Here is a 22,602-nt window from a genome sequence, read left to right on the forward strand (position 1 = left end):
CTAACCCAACACGGCCTCACTCAAAGGAACCTGGGGTGGGGGACGGAACCAGGGTGGGGCAGGGGCGAGCACATTTGTTCCCAAACAAACCCCATTCATTCCATCCCAGCAGGTGTAGACATTGCCCTGGAGACCTGAGATCTCATCCAGGCTCTGCCACCCACTAACTGGGTCATTTGAACTCCTCCTCCCTTTCTGAGCCTCAGTTTATCCCTCTTTAGACTGGGTGAGAGTTTTCCAAAGTGCAGGGCTTACCCCACTGACAGGAAGGCAACGCTGCATTAGATACACTGAATTTCAAGGCACAGTTATTTCCCATACAAATCTTTTCAACCCTTTTGATCACTTCACAGAAAATGTGTGAGCTCGGTGCTGGACATCTTTGGCATGCCTCTAACATTTGCCAGTGCCCTTTGGGACAAAGATAGGGCAAACTTTGAGTTCAGGGCTTCCGCTGGAATCTAGTAGCACTGTTCTGTTCCATTGTACTTATTTCCATGGCTAATTCTACTTATAGGAAGGAATCTTGCTTTTTTTTTTTTAATTTAAGCATATTAAGCAAAAAAGTGGATTTATAGAATAATATTAAGTGATAAAAGCACAGCATAGGACAGTGTGCAGTGCATGCTGTGAACTGTCTTTAACAGGGAGGAAATTCATAAAGTCCATATTTTATATAATAATAGCCATTGCCAGTGAGAAGGGGGAGCGGGCGCTGGGAGACAAGGGTGGGAGGGAGATTCTTCCCCAAGTATTTATTAAACTTTTTGATTTCTGAACCATACAAGCACAGCTCAGATGCAAGAAATTAAATGAAATAATAAATTTAACATTAAGACAAGCGTGAGATCAATTATAGTAATGTTCATGAGGCAAAGCTCTCCAAGGTGGCGCCTGGGTGGCTGAGGACCCTCCAGTTCTAGCCGTTGGCGGTGGGGGGCTGGACCCTTGGGCACAGGGCCCAGTCCCCACCCTCCACCTCCCACCCTGCTTCCTGGCAGGTGCCCGGGCGTGGCTCCCTTAGCTCATGGAGCTCCCATCAGTGCACAATGTCCTGTCTGTCCCCCAAACCAGTGCCAGGTACTCCCTCCCATCCATTCCCAGAGACCCTGGGCTCCCACCTCCAAGCAACCCTAGATCCTGGGCTGGGACCCTGGCCTGAAGAAAAGGAGCTGGTGGCAATCTGGTTGGATAGAAGGACCCCCATTCCAGAGCAGCCTGTTTCTTCCCTTTGAGTCTGTTTCCTCAAGTTCATCCCAGATACCAACAACACACACATACATGGTATTCCTCTGGGCTGGACCCTGCTCTAAGCATATAGTCATATATTCGCATCTGCAATCTCTTAGTCTATGCAGCAGCCCAATGAGGGGGTTCCTATTTGCATCATCATCGTCTCGGTCCATTTCTCAGATGCGCACATCGAAGCAGGGCCATTTTTCAGATGCACACATCAAGGCAGGGTAAACACTTTGTCTTGAAGCCACGTGTCAGAAAAGGCAGAGTCTGGATTTGAATCCAGGCCCCCTGGCTCCAGAGCCCCTCACCACCACAATGCAGGCAGCTAGAGAATATTGAGTCTCAGCCCCTAAGTTCAAGATTGCATCTCACAAGTTCTGGTACTGCAGACTGGAGGCCCAAACCTGGCCCTGAGGGTGATGGAATCCCTTAGCAAAGGCTATTTGTCCACAGGGACAGTCCTTTGCACACCTGTTTCCTTAAGGGAGTGTGTGTGTGCACACATGAGTGTTTGTGAGTGTGTGCATGTGTCCGAGCCTGGAGAGCTTAACTTGGCAAGTTCTGCTGCCCACCCCTCAACTCTCCCCACCCCACCCATAGCCAGCCCTGTCCCAGGAGCCAGGCTTTCTCTCCCCCTATTGTTCCCGTCTCACCCAAAAGAACACACACATTTTTTTGCTGGAGACACACCTCTCTCCCCGCTGCAGTCCACCTGGGGAAAATGGCAAAAGGAAGGGAAAAGGAGGGAAGGGTGGGGAGGGAAGGAATGTGTGTACCAAGTTGGCCACACCACACAGTGGAAGAAGCTGAGATTGGGAATCAGATGGACTTGAATTGGGTCTCAGGCTCTCAGTTTCTTCGTCTGTAAACGGGGTCCTTAACACATCCCTCATAGATCTGCTATCAGGATTCGGCGAGATTTATGTGAAAAAGCCCAGCTCAATGTCTAACCTATCGTAGTGGCTAATGTACATGAATTTCTTTTCTCTGTGCCTTAGTTTCTTCATCTGGAAAATGGGCGTAATAGCAACCTCTCAGATTTATCAGGAGGATTAAACGACTTAGTGATCGTAAAACTCGTGGTAGGTGCCATGTAAGTTGTGTGGTTGCAAGTCCCAATTTATGCTTGTCATCCTGAAGTCATTATTAAATGACACCTCCATTTATTCCCAAAGTGTACTGGTTTGGAGAGAAAATTATATGTGGGTTAAATTGGCCGAGATGGTTTCTCAGCCCACACACAGCATTTCCGGTCTCCCAACTCTTCTTCCCTCTCCCAGCTCCTATGCCAGGAGACGATGCAGACCCAATGCTTTCCAGTGTGATGACCTTGGTTGGGCCAAGTCTGGCTTCTTCTGCTTGCCTCAGGCCTGCATACACAGTTCCTACTGCTTCAAATGCCCTCCCTCTGTTCTCTGCCTGGTTGGATTCCTATGCATCCTTCAAAGCCCAGGTCAAATGGCCCTTCCTCAGAAATGCCTTGCCATCATTCCTGACAGAGTTACTCACTCCCTCCTCTGGGTTCCCCCATTGCTCTGAGATCCACCACTTACCAGCTGTCTCTTAACAAGGCACCTTCCCCAAAAGCCTGCTAACCTTTCCATGCCTCAATCTCCTCAACTGTAAAATGGGAATGAAAATAACAAGACCTTCATCCTAGGATTACTATGAGAATTATTTGAGATACTACAGGCAAAGTGCTTCAACACATGCCTGGGACATAGCCAGCACATAACATGATGATGATGATGATATTTTTATTAATTATTATCATAACTGCCCTTAACCCTATCACCTCAGCCTTGGGTACTTCACACTATAATTGATGATTTTTCTGTCTGTCTCCTTCACTAGACCGGAAGCACTTTAAGGGTAGGGGTTGGAGAATTCATCTCCAGCTTCTCAGCTCACAGCACCGGGAGGAGCACAAAGGAGGTCCAAATGAATCAACTAATCAGATCCCCAGACTCTTCCTTGGAGGGGGACATCTCTACATAGGCCAGTCAACTGTGGGATTCTGGATGCCCTTCCAAAGCCAGGCTCGCCCCACAGCTGTCTCAGGAACTTCCTGGATTCCTAATCAGGAAATTGGCTGTTATCAGCTAGCTGTTGCCACGTAACGCGCTCCGCCCCCCAACAACGATTTATTATTATCTCTTACTGTTCTGTGGAATGGCAAATCCAGGCAGGTTCTCCGTAGGGCCGGGATCCCTAAGCAGCTTCATTCAGCCGTGCTGGGAGGCCCTGGGTGCTGGCTGTCGTCCGGGGCGCCTCAGCCCTCCTCCACGTGGGCCCTCACCTCCAGCGGACAGGCCAGCACCCTCGACGTGGCGGTCTGAGGGCTGCGAGACCCCTATTGGCCAAAGCAAGTCACGTGGCCAAGGGGTGGGGCAATAGACTCCGCCTCTGGGCGGGAGGAGCAGATCCTCCCCGCGGTAGAGGCGGATGCGAGCCAGGGGCCACGTTGGCTTCATTTATTGGTCTCTGTCAAGGATGCGCTCTGCCCCCAGTCTGGGGACACAGAAAGGGACTTTCCAACTACATGTCCCTGCTCCAGAGGGGTTCCCAGTGTGTTTGGTAAGAGAAATGCATAAAAGATGGTGAGGAGGCATTTTGTTGCGGGCCATGTTAGAAGGTTCTGCAGTCTTTCCTTCATTCATTCCACAGTTATTTTCCAGATGGGGTTACTATGCACCAGGCACTAGGGATATAGCAGTGAACAAGACAGTCTGTGCCCTCCTGGAGCTCACATTCCAGTGGGGAAGTGGGGTGATAAACAAAGCTATACATTGGGCCATGGTAACTGCTATAGGGAAAAATAATGCAGGGTAAGGGGACAGAGAGGGACCGAGGGGGTTATTTTAGATGGGGTGCTCAGTGACATTTGAACAGAGGTCTGTGTGAAAGAGGACACAAACCCTAAGGTACCTGGAGGAAGAGCATTCCAAAGAAAGAGAATTGCAAGTGCCAAGGCCCTGGGGCAGGATGTCTTGGGGATTTTGAGGAAGTCAGAGTGGCGCGAGTGAGAGAAAGTGTAGTAGGAAATGAGACTGGAGAAGGTTTAAGTTGGTGGAGTGAGAAGAGCCAGAGCCAAGGCTGGAGGTGGGAAAATTCAGGACGTGCCTTAGCGGGATGCATAGGTCAGGGAAACTGGCAATGGAGAGGTGAGCCAGAGCCAGCTGTTAACAGCCTTGAATGTCAGCCTGGGGATGCCTGGCCAGGAAGGGGGAGCCAGGGGTGCTCCCCCTGCAAGGAGATGTCAAGGTTCACCTCAAGCTGATCTGTCCTCCAGGAGCCTCAGGCTTCCAAAAGCCATGCGGAAGGGCCTCTCCTCCCCGCTGGCCGGCACCCCCTGGCTCCTGAGCCCCTGACATCTGAAGATGTGGCACCAGTCTCCCCTTAATGATGTTCACCAGCACCCAGACCCCTCCCTGAGCTCGAAGGCCTGGCTCTGAGTCCCAGTCCAGCCACTGGCTCACTGGATGACCTTGGGTGACTCAGTTTCCCTGACCAGACCTCAGTTTCCCCATATCTAAAATGAGCAGGGTGGCAGGAGTTTGGACTCTCCTGCTAGTCTTGCTCACACTGCAGAGCCATGGGAGGAACAGCTTTGAGCTTGCAACCTGGAACAGAGAAGCTGAGACCCCTGGTCAATGGGGAGACTGAGGCAGTGTGGCCGAGGTGAGTTTGTCTGGTAAATATTTGGGAAAGGAGCAGGCAGCAGGCACCCAGTGCCCACTGTTTGGACATATGGTGAATTCCCTGTTGGAGGTGAATGCAATTCCCATTATCCAGGGAGCCGGACCTGCCTGTTGGTGACAGGATCCATAACCCCCCTTCCCACTCCAGCCAGCAGAACAGCAAGGGCACCTCTTTGACATCCATGCTTCCGAATTCAGGCAAATGAAGGCGGACAGCTGGCTGGTGGGGAGAAGGGAATTCAAGGAGGATGAGAACACACACTGCATGCTAAGAGCTTTCTCTTGTTTAATCCTCAGAGCCCCCTTAAGGAAGCAGGGACCATCGTTAGCCATCATTACCCCCTTTGTACAGATGGGGAAACTGAGGATCAGAGAGACAGGGGAGAAGGACCCACCAAGAAAAATGGGGATCCTAAATGCATTGGAGACCAAATTACCTTCTGAAGAAATGCCATTTTAATTTTTTTAAAAAAATGAGAATCCTTCTCATATTCAGACCCTTCTCTTATGGAATCTCTTGAAGTTAGCAACAACACTTTGATGCGGATGTCGTTGTCCAATTTCTCAGATGATGAAACGGAGGCTCCAAGAAGTTTGTTGACTTGGCAGTTGGCAGAGAAAGGAGAGGAACCCAGGAGATCTGACTCCAAAGCTCCCCACTTCCGTCTTTCCATCCCACCCCATGCTCCTGCCGAGAAGATGCCAACCAGCTACTTGGGTCCATGAATCTCTGGCTTCCTCTGTGTAGCCCTCAGCCAGGACCTAGGGGTAGCCCCTTTTGGGGTGGAGCAGGGGCACCTGAGGACAGAGAGGCCCATGGGGTGGAGGGCCAGTGGCCGAGCCAGCCTCAAAATAGGCCATATCTGCAGCTGAGAATGGGGGCTAAGGTTCCCAACTGCTGCCAACTGCCATCTCCCACCATAGATACCTGGGTCGGGTCGGAGGCCAGTCGAAACACTCACCCAGTAACCTCACTTACATGCCTCTCCTAATGGGGAGCTCACTACTGATCCCAGCTCTACCCTCAGCCTGCTCCACCCAGCTCAGGACAGCCCTGCCAAGAACCAGATTCCAACAGGTCCTTGAACGGCAGGAGAAATTCGAATTCTGACCCAAGCCACTGGGGAGACATGAAGGCAGGTGTTAAGCAAAGGAGTGGAGGAAGTTTAGGAAGGCCACCAGCAGCTGAGGATAGAGTAGCCTAGAGGAGTCAGGGAGGCCAGGCCCCAGGCGGAAAGTGGGGGGCTGAGAGGGAGGGACCCAGAGGACACCTCACCACTCAGAGGGGCTCTGCCCCTTCCCATCCAGCACCAGCGGGGCCACTTGGGGGCAGAGGGCAGCCAGTGTGATGGTTGGGGTGCAGCCTCCAGAGACCTGACTCCCTGGTGGGAATCCTGTCTTCCACTTAGTAGCTGTCTGCCCTTGGGCGTCTTGCTCTGCCTCAGTTTCTTCATCTGTAAAATGGGGTTGAATGAGGTAAAGTGTGTAAAGGGCTTAGAACAGTATCTGGCACAGAGTAAGCCCCCAACAGATAAATGTAAATTGTTGTTGTTAAATATTTCTGGATTGATTGACTAGCTCAGGGTACCCAGGCAATGGCTGGCATGGAGTGGGGGCGGGGCAGGACTGAGGCAAGCCACTCTGGAGCAAAGCGGTGGGGGCCCAGCGCCCCTGGCTCAGGCAGGAATTACCATTACAAGCTTAGTGATGAGCTCACCCACTCACCCTGCTCCAATAATACAGGATCAGCCCATAAATCCCCAGGGGATGCTGGGAGCTAGGTTGGCATTTGAATATGAAAGGGCGAGAAAACAAAACATCATTCTGGAGGTTGGGAATGGAGAGGGAGGGGGTGTGTGTGTGCACAGCCAGGCGGAGTGCAGACAACTCATGCACACACACACATCTGCAGGGAGGCCTCCACACACACACGCACATGCCCACACACATACATCGAAAGATACACACACCCACACACAAAGGCATATATGCACACATGCAAATGTACACAAAAGCAAACAAACAAACAAGGCACACACACACACACACACACCCGTACACAAAGGCATATAGACACACATACACACAAAAGCAAGCACACACATGCAAAGGCAGACAGGTACATGCATGTGATATGCACGTACACAAACACAATTCCATTTGCCCCCACGGTTGTACACTAATAGTGTTAAAGACAATAATAATGGACATATATTGAGCAGGTAACCAGGATAATGTTCAACCCACAACCTTGGAAGTTTAACAATCTTTTTAAAGATTTTTTTTATATATCTCAAATTCATTTTCTGACTCCTACTCTCATAGAAATTCAATTGCGGTCAGTTTGGGGGTGCCCCCACATTTTCCTGGAGGCTTCTGACCATTCAACTGGCTCTCAGTCATGGTGGCTGGGTCTCTGTCCACCTCCAGACAAGCAGGGGACCCTCCACCAGCCACTGAACCTGTTCAGGGTGTGGGGGGCACGATGAGACCCATCTGCTAAAGAGCCCACCAGCCAACCTGAGAGTCTGCGGCTGGGGGCCTGGCATGACCCAATTTCCCAGGGCTTCCCAAAGGGTCTCCTTCCTCATATCCACTCCCCCTTCCCAAGCATGAAAGGACCTTATTGTGTGTTGGAGTTGGGAGAGAAGGGGCTTCCAGGGACCCCAAGTTCCCATTGCAGTACAGGGCAGAAGGGTCCAATGCTCAAAAATTCAGGTCCCCGGTCAAGGTCGGGTGTGATGGCCAGTCTCAGTTTGCCAGGGCTGCTATGACAAATACCGCAGATGGGTTGGCTTAAACGACAGGAATTCATTGACTCATGGTCTTAGAGGCTAGAAGTCCAAAGTCGAGGGGTCAGCAGGTTGTGCTTCCTCTGAAGTCCGTAGCGTGCTGGTGATGGCTTGCTGTACCCTGTAACTCGGTGTCTGCCTTTGTCACATGGTCATATATCTCCTTCTGTCTCCTTCTCACTCTTCCTCCGGTGTTCACATTTCCTCTGTTTGTAAGGACTCCAGACATATTGGATGAAGGCCACTCTGATTCCATTTGGCCTCATCTCAATACGCTCTTCGACACTCCTGTCTACAAATGGGTTCACATCCGCAGGACAGGACTGGGGGTTAGGACTTGAAGGTGTTTGTCAGGGACATGATTCAATCTGTAACACAGCCAAACAGGAGATGTTTCAAAATAAAATAGACACCTTCTGCACTATTAAAAACAAACAAACAAAAAAAAGAATTCAGCTCTACAAAAGTCATGCCGCCTTTGCCAATACTAGCTGTGTGTCCCTGGCAACACAGATAACCTCTCTGTGCCTCAGTTCTCCCATCTACAAAATGGGTATAATAAGAGCAACCATCTCTTGGATTGGCATCAGGAGTCCCAGAGATAAAGATGCTCGGAGCAATTAGAACAATGTCCAGTACATAGTAAACACTCACTAATTTTCTAAAGGGAGCTTCCATTCCCGGTGGGTCTAGGTTTTTGAAACTCAAAATCCAGGAAGAAGGTGGCTCGCTGAATTGAGGGAGGAAAGGAAAAGACAGAGAAGGGACGCTATCTGGGGAAAAAAGAGCTATGCATTCATATTTCAAAATACTATCCCTTATGACTCCCGGGGATGAATCTGGTCCCAGCATTGTGAGATTGAGAATACCTTCTTGACCAAAAGGGGGATGCAAAATGAAATGAAGTAAAGTTTCAGTGGCTGAGAGATTTCAAATGGAGTCGAGAGGTCACTCTGGTGGACATTCTTATGCACTATATAGGTAACACGTCTCAGGTTTTAATGTATTAGAATAGCTAGAAGTAAATACCTGAAACTACCAAACTCCAACCCAGTAGCCTGGACTCTTGAAGACGATTGTATAACAATATAGCTTACAAGGGGTGACAGTGTGATTGTAAAATCCCTGTGGATCCCACTCCCTTTATCCAGTGTGTGGATGGATGAGTAGAAAAATTGGGACAAAAACTAAATGAAAAATAGGGTGGGATGGGGGGGGATGATTTGGGTGTTCCTTTTTACTTTTATTTTTTATTCTTACTCTGATTCTTTCTGATGTAAGCAAAATGTTCAGAAATAGATTGGGGTGATGAATGCACAACTGTATGGTGTTGTGAACAGTTGATTGTACACCATGAATGACTGTATGGTATGTGAATATATTCAATAAAACTGAATTTAATTTAAAAAATACCATTAGAAAATAAATACCATGAGATTAACCACACAAAAAAAATACTGTCCCTCCCAAATTTCCCACTGTACCCAGTGTCATACTGAAGTTCTCTACCAGCTTTAGCTTAGTCCAGCCTCCTGACAACTCTGTGAGTCACTTTTATGACAATTATTACATCCATTTTGAAGATGAGAAGACTGAGTTTTGGTAGGTGGCTCCCCTGGCCCCAGGTTCAAGGCTAATAAATGTGAGAGCTGGGAATCAAACAAAGCCCTGGAACTTTACCCCATGCTCTGCTACTTCCCATCTTACAAACAGGGAAACTGAGGCCCCCTGAGATGACCAAGCTTATGGATTCAGGCTTCAGCGGAGCCTGGACTTGAACCTGGTATGGAGCTTCAACACTCTACCACCCACCTCATTCCTCAGCATTGCAACACGTAGGCATTTGGGGGAGACCTTAGCCAGGAAGACTGACATGCCCCAGGAGTCTCAGAAGCCATACATTTCTCATTTCCTGGTGGGAAAGAAGCTTTACAGAGCCTCCATTGTTCACCCCAAATTTCTGCAGCATTGCCTTGGGGTGAGGGGACAGCAGAGAGCAGAGGCTGGACAGAGAAACGGGGGACGGGGAAGGAAAATCACAGCTTCTTACGAGGAAAGCTTTCTCCCAGCCAGGGAGTCCAGACAAATGGCGAAGCTCCCCGTAAGGGAGTGGGAATCCCATCAGGGGACCACCTGGTAGGATGGCTGCAGTGAGGATTCAGGGACTCTACCTGGTAAAGTCCTACAGTAAAATCTCCAACGAGGCCCCATAATCAGGTTTCGCAGACTGAGAAGCCAAGCAGCGTGCTAAAATGAATCCCCTACTTGTTCCCAGAGGACTCTTGGTACCTAAAAATGCTTTGATACATACACATCATCACGGGATGCAATATGGGAGACTTCACCCCTGGTTATACCACACATTTCCAATGCAGAGACCAGGAATTGTCCACAAATACCCACACTGCCCTTCTTCCCAATACTAAAGAACCCTCTAAGTGTTATCTGGGGAAGTGGCTGCCAGGAGACTCCCAGGAGACTATATCTCCCATCCTCCCTTGCAGCTAGGTTTGGGCACATGATTAAGTCCCAGCCAGTGGGAGGTGAGCCAAAGAGATGTGTGCGACTTCCTGGTGTTGCCTTTGAAAGGTCTGAGCATGCCTTGCCCCCATCCATTTCCCTTCTCTGCTAGTTGAGAGAAAGTTAGCATGGGATTCAGAAACGGAAGTCTCATGTTATGGATGCCAGAGTCCCCTCCCAGCACCAGAATCCCTTACTGGACTATAAAGTGGGCGAAGTAAACAACCTGCTCTCAACCCGTTATGGCTACCATCTCTCTCACTCTGTCTTGTTTAAGCCACTGTATTTGGGAATCTCTGTATCACAGCAACTAAACTTATACCCTATGTGATACAGCCAAGGAGGAACAATGGGGTCCCAGTGGACCACAAGCTTTAGAATTCAGGTGGAAAGAACTCTCTTTCCATCACCAGTTCAGAAACAGACATGGAGAAAGTGCCTAGAGATGTTTGTGGAAGGAAAAAGGAAGGGAGAGAAAGGAAATCTCTTCTCAGTCCCAGACCTCCATATCCAAATTCCTGTTCTCCTCTCTCCTTGAGGCAGCTCTGATTTTTTTCATTATAGACTGACCTACAGAATTGTTCATACTCTATTCTTCCCAATGTCTGTAATTGCACCTCTAGCCACCCAGGTGTCCAAGCTACAGAATCCTAGGAGGTCATCTTTGACTCCTCCATCTCCTCTTACCTTCCCCAAATCGTCAAGTCCTACTGATTTTTAATTCCTAAATCTCTCTGCCATTCATGACTTCTCACTAACTCCACTCATCCAAGACCCCATTATCTCTTTCGGCACTCATCACAGAAGCCTCCTTGTTGGCCTTCTTGCCTCCACCCTGGCACCCTTAACAATCTCTTCTCCAGACAGCAGCTAGAATGATCTTTTAAAAACGTAATCAGATTACGTCATGTCCACACCCCACTCCCAAACCTTCCATTTCATTCTGCAGAAAATCCCTAACCAGTGTGACTCCATTACCTTCTGAGCCCGCATCTCCCTCACTAGAGGCACTTTTCCCACACAGGCTCACACTTAATTCCTGAAACCCATGTACAACACATTCTCCCCAGACTCAGAGCCTTTGCCTGGCCCAGGTCCGCTTTCCTTCTTTGCCCATCTTACACCTGCTACTTTCCTCCTCAGCTCATGTGTTGCTCCCACCAGGAAGACTTCCAGACCCTGCCTTGTGTCTGCCTCCCCGTAATCTAAAGCAGTCTCATGGTTACTGTCTCTCCAGCATCATTTCACTGTCCTCCTGTCCCCACATGCTGTAATTGTGTGTCTTATTTGTGTATGCTTAATGTCTATTCCCGCCCCAAGACTGTCAGCTCCGGAAGGGCAGAATCAGGGTTGATTTGGCTCGGTGGTTCCCTCTCCCATACCGGGTATACACTAGGGGCTCCATAAATGTTTGGGCAGTGAATGATGTGAATATGGGGCTACCCTTGGTCAAATCACTCAATACAAGAGTGGAGAGAGGATCCGGAGATGATGGATCCAGCAGCTGGCTGTCACTGTGAGGAGAAAGGTGGCATAGGATATTTAAGGAAAAATAAAAAAGCCAATGTGAGCAGAGAACAGAGATCAGGGGGCAGAAAGAGGGGGAAAGAGGCCAGAATGAGAGGAAAGGGCTGATACACAGGCCCTACGGTCTGTGGTAAAGCCTTGTGGTTGCCTTCTCTGCAAGGGGAACAATCCAAGAGTTTTTCTCCAGACGATCTGGGTTTGGAGGGGGCCAAGGTAGGTGTGTGTATTAGTGAAGAGTTGATCCTGGGACAAAGATCCCCCAAATCACAGTGGAGTAACACAACTAAGGTTTATTTCTCACTTATGTCACCATCTGATACAGGTTGGCGCAGGGGCTCAACTCCATGCAGACATTCAGGGACCCAGGCTCCTTCCATTTTGTGCACCTCTGTCTTCAACAGGTGGTCAGCAAGAGCACCTTGGTATCATCTTGCTAGGGGATGAAAATGTGGAAGATAATGCAGGGTTTTAGAGGCCAGGCCTAGAAGTGGCAGGTGTCCCTTCTGCTCATACTCCTTTGGCCATAATCAGTCTCATGACCCCACGGGGCAGGGGAAGTGGCCTAGTAGAATGCCCAAGAGGGGGAAAGGTCAAGAAGTTGCTGGACACTAGTAGTCCACCTCTTCAACAACTATATATCTGTGGGGTCCCGTCCTCCCCACATATAGGAAACATCCATTCTTTCCCCAAGGGAGGCAACCCAAAGTCCCATCCAACCACTTCATCCATCTCAGAGTCCAAGATGGCGGTCAGTCTTCTCCTTCAAGTCTGGGTGTGGCTCTGCTTGGTTGGTGTCCTATGAACTAAAGAGAAAAAGCACTTGTTGTCCCCCAACACACACACACACACATACAGAATATGTTATGGTAGAGCAGGGATAAGATAACCTCAGTAAAATCTGCCTATCAGAGAAGAGAAGAGTAGAAGACAAATAGTAGCAAGTGGCCCATTGTGTAGTGTAAGCTCCTGGGGCTAAGAATTTCTCTATCATGGCAATAAAGGATGCTTCCTGATTAGTCTCTGCTTCTGCTCTCATGGAGAAGTCCTTGCTCATTTTCCTCCCTGTCTCCCGGCCCCACATTTTATGGGGTTCTTCATTGTAAATTTTCCTCTGTGGCCACTTCTGTTGTGGGAGTTGCTTAGCATACCCTCCTTGGGTGCTATAGAATTTTCAGAGCCTATTTCTGTTCATGGATACTCAGGGGTCCAAGGGATATTTTAAGTTCCAGTAAAAGACCTCTTTGCAGTCTACTATCACTGTCTCTTCAGCAACATGTTTCCCTCAAAGTCTAGGTTTGTGATCTATTTGCATCTCTATCCATTCTGTGTACCCACATCACACCCACAGTTCTTTCCCAGACTTAATTTTTGAACCCCATATATTTTTCCCTACTTCCTAGCGTCCCTGCCTCTTCCTCTCAACTTGATCATGGCAATCTTAAGTTTATGTAATTGAGCGGAAATGTCACATCCTTAAACTAATCGTCACTACAGCCTGAAGTCTTTCTCAATCTTATTTCTCACTGTTTCAGGTCCAGAAGTGGTTGACTTTTCCAACCCTGAAAAGTCCTTCTCTCCATTCCCTTTTGTTTGTGCTTCAAACCAGCTGTTACCTCTGAGCTCCTCTCTTTCCTGTAATACCTTGCCAAATGCAGCCAAGAGTAGCCAAGACATACTAACTCATTGATTCTTTTCAACCACTTCCTACTCTCACTCTCCTTCACTCTCTCCTCTATCTTCCCACTGACTTCCTCCAGGAGAATTCTCACCTCCTCATCTTTGCTCCCCTGACCCAGGAATGTCCTCTCGGCTCCTGCTTAGCTCCCCAGATCTTGGCTTTTCTCCAGGGGTTCACACCCCCCACCTCCCCAATACACACAGTCTGAGGATCCCATCTTCTTGTTTGCAATCTTACCTGGCTGTGGAGCAAGCAGCTTCCCATTTCTTCATCAGTAGAATAGAAGAATCCTGCCTTGCTTACGGGAGATAGGAGGTGACACACATAAAGCACCTAGTGGGTGCTTAATCAAGGTTGGGTGTTTTCAAGGTCAAAGAACTCCATCTCAATTAGAGAACATTCTTGCCAACTCTGAGCCGGAATCTGCCTTCCCTGGGCGTCCCCCAACCCCCAGTGGACACAGCCCTGTGTTGGGTCCCCAGACCTACTTGCTGTCCCAGGAGAGCCTTGCAGACCCGGGACAGTCAGCAATGGGGCCCTGCACACTAGCTGCTTTTCTCCAGCCCTTCCATCAACAGACAGCACAATTTTGAGACCCTTTTATCCTGTCAAGTCAGGCTCCAAAGAGGGCACACTCACTGTGTCAGCCAGCCCCTTGTTTTGGGAGACGACAGGGAAAAAAAAAAAAGTGAATATGCAAATGACATGCAAATGAACCACTTCTCAGCAGAAAGCCTTCCCTTTGGCATCCTTGGAGGGCCTGCCTTAGTGCGTAGACAAAAATGCCTGTCGCTGGCACAGCAACTGTTGGCATGGAAACCAGGCATCTGTGATGCTTGAGGAGACTTCAAACCAGCCCCAGGGACCAACTATTTTAAACATTCCCTCCCTGCAATCTTCTTCACTTCAAGATGTGCACTTCAGCTGGAGTTATCTTGGCCCCTGGAGATAAGTTTCAGCCTGTGAGTTCTGAGTGGGAATTCAAAAGATTTGCCCCCCAAATAGTTTTCTGCTCCCCCTCACCCTGCTAAAAAAATGAACATGCACTTTAGAGTCACACAGACCTGAGTTTAAAGCTGGGCTCCCCCAGATGTCCAGTTGTGTGACTTCAAGTAGGTGGCCACATATTTTGGAGTCAATCTAGAATCTTCCTCTGTGAAAAAGCTAAATTTCGAGGGAGTTGTGATGATTCTTCAAACTCTCAGAAACTTCCCCTCCATCTCCCTTGTGCCGGAGGGGTTCACACAGCCCTGCCCACCACTGGACCAGGTCTGCTGAGATGTGCCCACTCTCTGGGGTGCAGAACCAAGCCCAGAACTCAGTAAATGCTCAGCTAACTTTACTCTTCTTTCTTCCTCCACAGCAGGAGGAAGGAAGAAACTTCCATCAAGTCGATCTGTACATCTCGTGGGCTATTTTTATTTGTGTTTCAGGTGAAATAAAACAAGTTAAAGCAGAGCATGAAATCTGAGGAGGATTCTACCTTAAGGGGGAAAAAAAATCAACCTTTGCAATAACAAATAGTTGGAGCCGGTGCATTTCTCGGGAGAAATTGTTACCCCTCGAGACAAGTCTAAACTCTTCGGTGTTATGAAAACTCCAAGGATTGCTTTGCCACCGAAAATTTATGGCTCCCCAAATCATTTCTCCAAGACAGCGCACATTCTCAACCAGAGAGGCTCCCTTCGTGTAAAACCGGCTCCTCTTTTCCAAGTGGGCTGAAGAGGCCTGGCCGCCAGGCCAACTGCATTTGGGGTGCATGTAGTGTCTTTCTGCCTAGTGACACACTGGACAAGGGCTTGGCAGGGTCCGCTTCCCCTCTCATCTCCTAGCCACCCCCTTCTACCTTCAACCAGACACAGAATAGAATCTCAGTTGAAGCTGCAAGATTGCTGGGTTGGGGGGTTGAGTACAATCACCCCCATAGCCCTCCTCTGCAGAAACGCTGCAACCACCCCTTCTTCACTCTTTTTTTTTTTTAAATTCAGTTTTATTGAGATATATTCACATACCATACAATCATCCACAGTGTACAATCAACTGTTCACAGTACCATCATATAGTTGTGCATTCATCACCCCAAGCAATTTTTGCACATTTTCCTTACTCCAAAAAAGAATAAAAATAAAATAAAAAAGAACACCCAAAGCATTCCACCACCCCCATCCCATCCTATTTTTCATTTAGTTTCTGCCCCCATTTTTCTTCTCATCTGTCCATACACAGGACAAAGGGAGTGTGAGCCAAAAGGTTTTTAAAACTATACCATGTAAGCTACATAGTTATGTGATTATCTTCAAGAATCAAGGGCTGCAGTTTGACAATTTCAGGTATTTCCTTCTAGCTATTCCAACGCACTAAAACTACAAAGGGATATCTATATAGTGCATTAAATGCCCTCCAGAGTCCTTCTTCACCCTTGAAGTTGAGGAACCGGGAAATGTCCAAGCTGGAAGGAAACATCTAGTCTTGGGGGCTCATCTCTGGGTTTTCTGGATAAGAAAACCAAGGCTTAGAGAAGGGCATAGGAAATCCACTAGGGCCGTATGGGAGTGGCCTTGGGACCTGAACCCTAGGCAAGTTGAATCCAATGTTTGGCTTATTACACCCCAATAGGTCTTCTTCAAGAAGAGTGTGGAGTCCCGGGGGAAGCAGGAACAGCAGATTAGAGTTTAAAGGGCCAGACCCACCCTCGTCTGTGACTGGCCTTTGCATGGATCCTAAGATACTATCTTGGAGAAGACTATTTTTTATCAACCTCCGAAGATTTGGGGCTTGGAGTAAGTGAGTCCTTTTACGTCACTGTGGACTTCAGAGACAGACAGGTTCTCCTTTGCTCATGGTTCCCCATGGCTCCCCGTGGTCACTGTTTGGTCTGAGGGTCTCAGGCTGCTTCTGCAGCCCTGTGCTAGTCTCCCCCCAACACCCCCAAACCCCCTTTTAGACTTGCAAGGCCAGAGGACTGACCAGGCTTCTCTCTGGCTCACTTTGGATGAGGTCATTCCCATACTCCCCAGCTCTGCTCAGCTCCAGGTCCTCCCGTCCAAACTTTCCTTGACTTCTTTGTCTCCCAGGAGCCCCTTCAGCTGCCAGGGCCTCACTCCGCAGGTGCCTCTTTTGGCCCTTGGCTTCCTGGGTACTCGAACCAGGCCCTTTCCCCACCATAACCCCCTTAAATCCCCACAACCACTCTCTGTGAGGATTAAAGGGAAAAGCAGCCCACAGAAATGGGGGCCCGAGAGGTCAACTAACTTTCCCCAGTTCACACAGTTGGAAAGTGCCAGAACCAGGGTTCAAGTCCAGATCCCTCCAGTCCCATAGCCTGAGCTGTTCCCCAAAGCCCACCGCATCTGTCAGATGTGGTTTCCTGCATTTATTCCCATCTCCCTTTTGCTGTCCCCATCATGTCCCTTAAGCTCAGACAAAATGTCTGGAAGACTCATGCTGGGCCCTCTCCAGTGGCCACAGGATTTAATCCACTCAGGCTCAGAGAGGCTAAACTTGCCCAAGGTCACACAGCTAAGAAGAAGGGTAGGGATTCCAAACCAGATGAGTCCAGGTGAGCTATGGGTGGCAAACTCAGGATGCCCAGGGACCTGGGTGGAACACATCATGAGGGACAGGCCAGGAGGGGAATGTGGGGGCCAGAGAGCGTGTCTTCACCTCTAATAGGGGACTGTTCCCAGCTCCAGCCAATGGTCAGCAGCCAGGAACGCAGGTGGGACCAAAGTCTCAAAAGATGGTGGAACCCAGATTTTGGTGGGCAAACTTCTATTGCTAAATGACATCTACCCTGAATGTTTCATGTAACACAGCTCACAGACACACACACACATACACACATGAGTGGGTCTGATCCAGGCTGCAACACCATTTTACGAGGCTTGGGGATTCTTTCCAATTAAGAGTTTCAGAGCCGTAGCATACAGATCCTTTTCACAAATGAGCCCAGAGCCGAGAAGGGCAGCTCGCAGTCCTGCAGCCAAATGCATGAAAAACTCTGGGGAAACAAAATGCTGCCCCAGCTCCCAACTCCAGGAGCCCAGGCTGTGCAGCAGTTTTGGGGGAGAGACTGGGGATAGGGACCAGAGGCATCCCTCTTTGGCCAGGGGGCAGCCCTCATGTCTCTGGGCCTCAGTTTACCCACCTGCAAAATGGGGAAAGAAAAAAAATAATAAAAATGCTTCTCCTCACTGCTGTCATTATAAAGAAGATAAAGAAGGGATTGGTTAAAAAAAAATTCTTAAAAATATAAAAAGGGAAAAGGTCCCCTCTCTGACCCAGGACTGAGAAGTTAATACAGACCCCCTACCCCCATGAAAAAATGCAGGGGTGCAAACTCACATCTTCCCCCCAAGGACTGGAGTTTGGAGCCAGCCTTTACAGTTGAGGAGATGGAGGCTCAGCGAGGAGGGAAGTGACCCCTGTATGCCTTCTATGTAGCATTCACAGCTTTCACCCACCTTCACCTCCCTCCCCGTGCCTCCAGTGGGAAACTGAGGCTGGGAAAGGGGGAAAGGTGGCAGCCTCTTTCCGCCACTCTGCACCTCCACCCACCTCCCTCAGCACCCTCAGCCACCCATGGGGGGCATCTTCCCAGTTTGCTGAGGTCTCTGAGCACCCAGGGCCGGAGACTCAGGACCAGTGACCTCTGCGCAGATGGGGGACAGGCCCTCAGGTTCAGTGGACCGTCACCCACAGCCGCAGCTTCCCGAGCTGGGCTCTCTTTGAAGTTCAAAGAATGGGCCTCGCCCCTCCGAAGATGGCCGTAAATCAAGCAGGAGAAAGGAAACTGTCGGGCCCTGCTGAGTTATGGTGGCCACAGCTAGACAGCCCTCACCTTCTGGGACCAATTGCCCCACCCTTACCTGCCCCCTCCTGCCCCTCTCTTGCCCCTTTCCTGTCCTAGCTGGCCCCGTCACCCAGCCCGGCCCGGCCAGCCCCCCACTAGTTCCCGGGGTCTCTGGGCTGGAGGGTCCTGGAAAACTCTTCCCCTAACCCCATCTCCAGGCTGGAGGCCCCTCTACAACTTCCCCAAGAACGAGCGGTTTAGCCCTCGCTTGCATACCTCCCGCGGTAGAGCGCTCACTTCCACACCCTCACAAAGCTCCCCCTTATGTGGATTTAGGGTTGACTTCCCAGTGGCCCTGCCATCTTTGCTCCCCTGGCTGGCTCTACTCTCTGGGTGATGGGCCTTCCCCTCCCCAACACTGAGATGGCCCTGCAGAGTGGGGACGACAACCGCGGCCTCCCCAGGTGGCTCCCAGTGGCTCCCAGATACCTGGGGAGGTGGTGAGCACCTGCCACAAGGGGATCCGAGGATGGCCTGAGGGGAGAGTGCACATGGGTGATTTTCACTCCAGGTTGCGGGTGAAGTGAGTGAGTTGGGGACAGCGGAGTGTGCATGTCGGGAGTCTGGGGTGGGAGAAGCAAGTGTAGGTGCTCGTGTGGCTGTGTGTGATCCCAGTGTGGGCATCAGTGTTTGTGAGCGGCTTCTGGGAACACGGATGTGACAGGTGTGTCTTCACAGCGGTGCCTGTGCACGTGCCTGACTGTGGATAAGCAGGTGGGGGAAGTTGGCTGAAGAGGGGGGATGAGGGTGTGAAAATGTGAGTGTGCAAGGAAGGTGGGCATGTGCATTACGGCCCAGAGGAGTGAGAGGTAAATAGAGGGCGTGCCAGAGGGAGAAAGTGAAAATAGGGGAGGCTGCAAGATTCCAAGTGGATGTGTGAAAATTGAGTAAGTGAGCAAGTATATGGGTGTGAGAGTATGTGAGAGAGTGTACACATGAGAGTGTGTGGGAGACAGTGTGTGAGCGTGTGACTGTGGTGCGTATGACTGTGTGTGTCTGTGGGGAAGAGGGGCTGGGGGCGCCTGAGGTTGGGGATGGGCCGCGTCTCTCCCGGGCCGTGGTGACATCATTGGGCAGGAGTAGCACCAGAAGGTCACCCGGGAGAGAAGGGCAGCCAGGAGCTGCGAGGAGAACAGGGCCTTCTTCAAGGATGGCCACGGCCTTTGAGAAACCACCAAGGGTGCGGGGCCTCCTGGATCAGGGGCATCTCCACTTTTCCAGAGACAGCTCAGAGGGGAGCCGTTCAGGCTCCAACTTTGAGGGCCTGGGGACAATCCCACCTTCTTCCAAAGCTATGGGAAGAGTGGATGCCTTACTATTCTGCTCCATGTTTGGCAACTGCCATGCAGGGGCCTGGGCCAGGCCCGGGGACATGTGACCAGCCAAATCAACCAGGGGCTCAGGCCAAATCCCCAAGATTCTTCCTGGCTTCCCCACCACCAAGCCCCCTTAGATCTCTCTCCTCCATCTCTCTTGAATCCAGTTCCTGTAGAAACCACCCTGCCTCAAGCCACCATCAGCTCCCACCCTGGCCACACAGTGGCCTCCTTCCTGCTCTCCTGCACCCCCCCCACCAGCCCCCAACACTCCTGTAGATACAGGCAGGTGCCCACCCATGGGTGTACACACGCATTGCACATACACACAGAGGGAAACCAATGCACATACACACGGGAGCTTGAAAGAGGAGCAAAAAAGTGCCGCAAAGCTCAGGGAAGGAAAAGAAAATCCCCTCCACAGAGAGCCTCTAAAAGAGGACAAGAACCACAACCCACGGAGGGCTGGCCTGAGCCTTCCACTTGCTCCTCAGAAGAAGTCTGACAAGTTGGTGTGATGGCATCTCCATTGCAACAGAGAAGGAAACAAGCTAGAGAAGTGGAGTGATTCCCTGTGGGTTTCCCACTCTAAAATCTAGGCACTGGGGCCATGGCCTCGTCACCTGGCTTGGGCCCTCTTGGCAGGGGGTGGACCCAGACAACCACACCCAACATGGTTCTAGCCAAGGGTAGAGGGTCTCACAAGTCCGGCTGGGGGTAGAGGGGATGCCACTGGGCTGGGCCTTGTGTCTTGCCACCCCAGGAGTTGAGGGGCACCCACATAGCCAACTCCCTGCTTCCAACACCAACGCCACCCAAGACGGGGTGCTGGGCCTCTCCCTCTCAACCCTCCATCTCCATCCGTCCCACCACTCTCAGGAGCACCCCAAGGGGGCTCCCGTGGCCTCCGCTTTGGGCTGGGTCCACCAGGGGAGCAGCACACAAAGAGCGAGGCCCAAATCCCTGCCTCAGGCTCTGCTTCTAGGGAAACAGCCTAAGGGTATTTAGCTCCTGCGAGTCACCTGTTTGAAAACTCTTGCCAAGGCAGCTCTCTCCACTGGCAATTTCTTCCTCTGGTTCTTGGAACCACTCTCTCCATGCTTCTCAGGCCTGGGAGAAGGAACAGCTCAGCAGTCACCAGGACTGGGTCCTCCCAGCCCCTTCCAGTTTCCCCACACTTTGCCCATATCTTTGAAAAGGTCCCTGTATTCAACCCCCTTTCCATGCTCTGTATTCATTGCATGCCCTCAGCTTCCTGCTGAGCTCCTCTAGCCAGCTTCCCGGATGGTCCATGCCTCACACCCCCATGCCCACCCCTCCCCAAAGCGGCTCCTCTCGGGCCTCGCTCAGGCCGGGTTCCATGTCTGCCTTGACTTCCTAGGCCTGCCCATGACAAAGGGCTCCAGGCAGAATGACTTGAAACAGCAGGGATTTATTGTCCTTTGTTCGGGAGGCTGGACGTCCAAATCCAAGGTGTCTGCAGGACCTCGCTCCCTCCAAATCCTGGAGGGGACCATCCTTCCTGGCCTCTTCTGGCTTCTTCCAGTATCGTTCGGCCATCCTGGGCATTCTTTGGGATGTAGGAACTTCACATCCATCCCTGTGCATTGTCACGTGGCCTTCTGGTGTGTATGCGGCCTTCTCCCCATGTGTGTCTGTTTCTGGACCTCTTCTCTCAAAAGGACACAAGTCATATGGATTAAAGTCCCACCCTACTCCAGGGTGACCTCATTTTAACTTAATTTCATCTGCAAAGACCCTGCACAATCCGGGGTCCTAGGGATAAACAAAGTATCTTTTGGGGAACACAGTTCAATGCCCAACAACATCCACCACCAACAGGTCATGAGCCAGAGGAGTGGACTTGTCCCACACCAGGGTGCATGGGCCACTGGCAGGAGAACGGACAGTGTGAGCTGGGACCCCTCCACAGCAAATGCCTCCCCTCCCCAGGGAGATGTGGGTTTGGTCTGGATGTGTCAGGTACAGGGTGGGAACAGTATGTTCCAGTGAAGTTAAAAAGCCACCGGCCACAAAGGTTGGACATTCCAGAGAGATGTCTGGGCTGCAGAGTCTCCAGGACATGGAAGATTCTGGAAATACCCCTCTATGTGGCTCCTCAAACCCTTTGGTGACCGTCTTGCTGCTGCCCGTGCCCAGCAGAGTGTAGGTTCTTTGTGGGAAGGGGCAGAGTCCCTGATCACCTTTGGATATCATGTCGCTGGCTCAGTGCCATGCATAGAGTGTCAGACCCAGAACGCCTGAGCTCAAAGGTCTTTGGGGATCATTTAGGCCAGGGATCGAAACCTCAGGGACCCAGCCGTTACCATAAATGAGGGAGATGAGCCAGATGGGGGTTAGGGGGGCCTTTCACCTCCACACCACCCAAATCTCACCCTGAGAGAAGCCAGGCCCCAGGTGCCAGATCTTGCCATTTTCAAGAGAGGCCAGAAACCCAGATTGTCTGATGGTTCCCAATCTGTAAAATGTACACAATGGGCTCATGTTGAGAGCCTCTTTTCTAGTCCAAGGCTCTCTTTCTGCAGAAAACAAACTGGAAGCTCTGAGAAATGAAGTGGCCCAGCAATGCCCAGCACTACGGTGACGCCTGGGATTCCCAGTATAAGTTCCCAGTGCTCCCCACGGAGGGTGTGTGTGTGGCCAGGTTGGTGAGGTTGGATCTACTACAGATGTCCAGGCTAGAACCCCTTACCAGGCGGTGCACCCATCCCCAGCAGCCGCGAGGGGTGGCTGCTCACAGCACACAGCCTCATCTTTTACAGGAGTAATGCCCTCAGATATCTGGAAATAGCTGGAAAGTTTATGCACCATGCCCCACAATGTCCCATCATCCCCAGAGGCAACCCAAAGCTGGTGATGGACTGTTACAGGCTTCTAAGAGCCCAGCCCCCTTGCTCCAAGCGGACAGCTCTGCTGTGCCATTCACCCTCCAGAGCTCCCCCTGGAATCAGGCTGA

General features: G+C 50.7%; 1 long non-coding RNA gene across 1 annotated transcript; it reads right to left on the minus strand.

The window, feature by feature from the left end:
* Positions 1 to 7,153: 7,153 nt before the first annotated feature.
* Positions 7,154 to 14,098, minus strand: LOC119529341. The gene is made up of 5 exons (XR_005215846.1): positions 13,946 to 14,098; positions 13,695 to 13,751; positions 12,497 to 12,582; positions 12,081 to 12,212; positions 7,154 to 8,100 (listed from the first exon to the last, which is right to left on the minus strand). It is a non-coding gene; the product is annotated as an uncharacterized LOC119529341 (long non-coding RNA).
* Between the last annotated feature and the right edge of the window lie 8,504 nt (positions 14,099 to 22,602).

This window comes from Choloepus didactylus, chromosome 1 (genome assembly GCF_015220235.1).
Source record: "Choloepus didactylus isolate mChoDid1 chromosome 1, mChoDid1.pri, whole genome shotgun sequence".
Taxonomy (NCBI): Eukaryota; Metazoa; Chordata; class Mammalia; order Pilosa; family Megalonychidae; genus Choloepus; species Choloepus didactylus.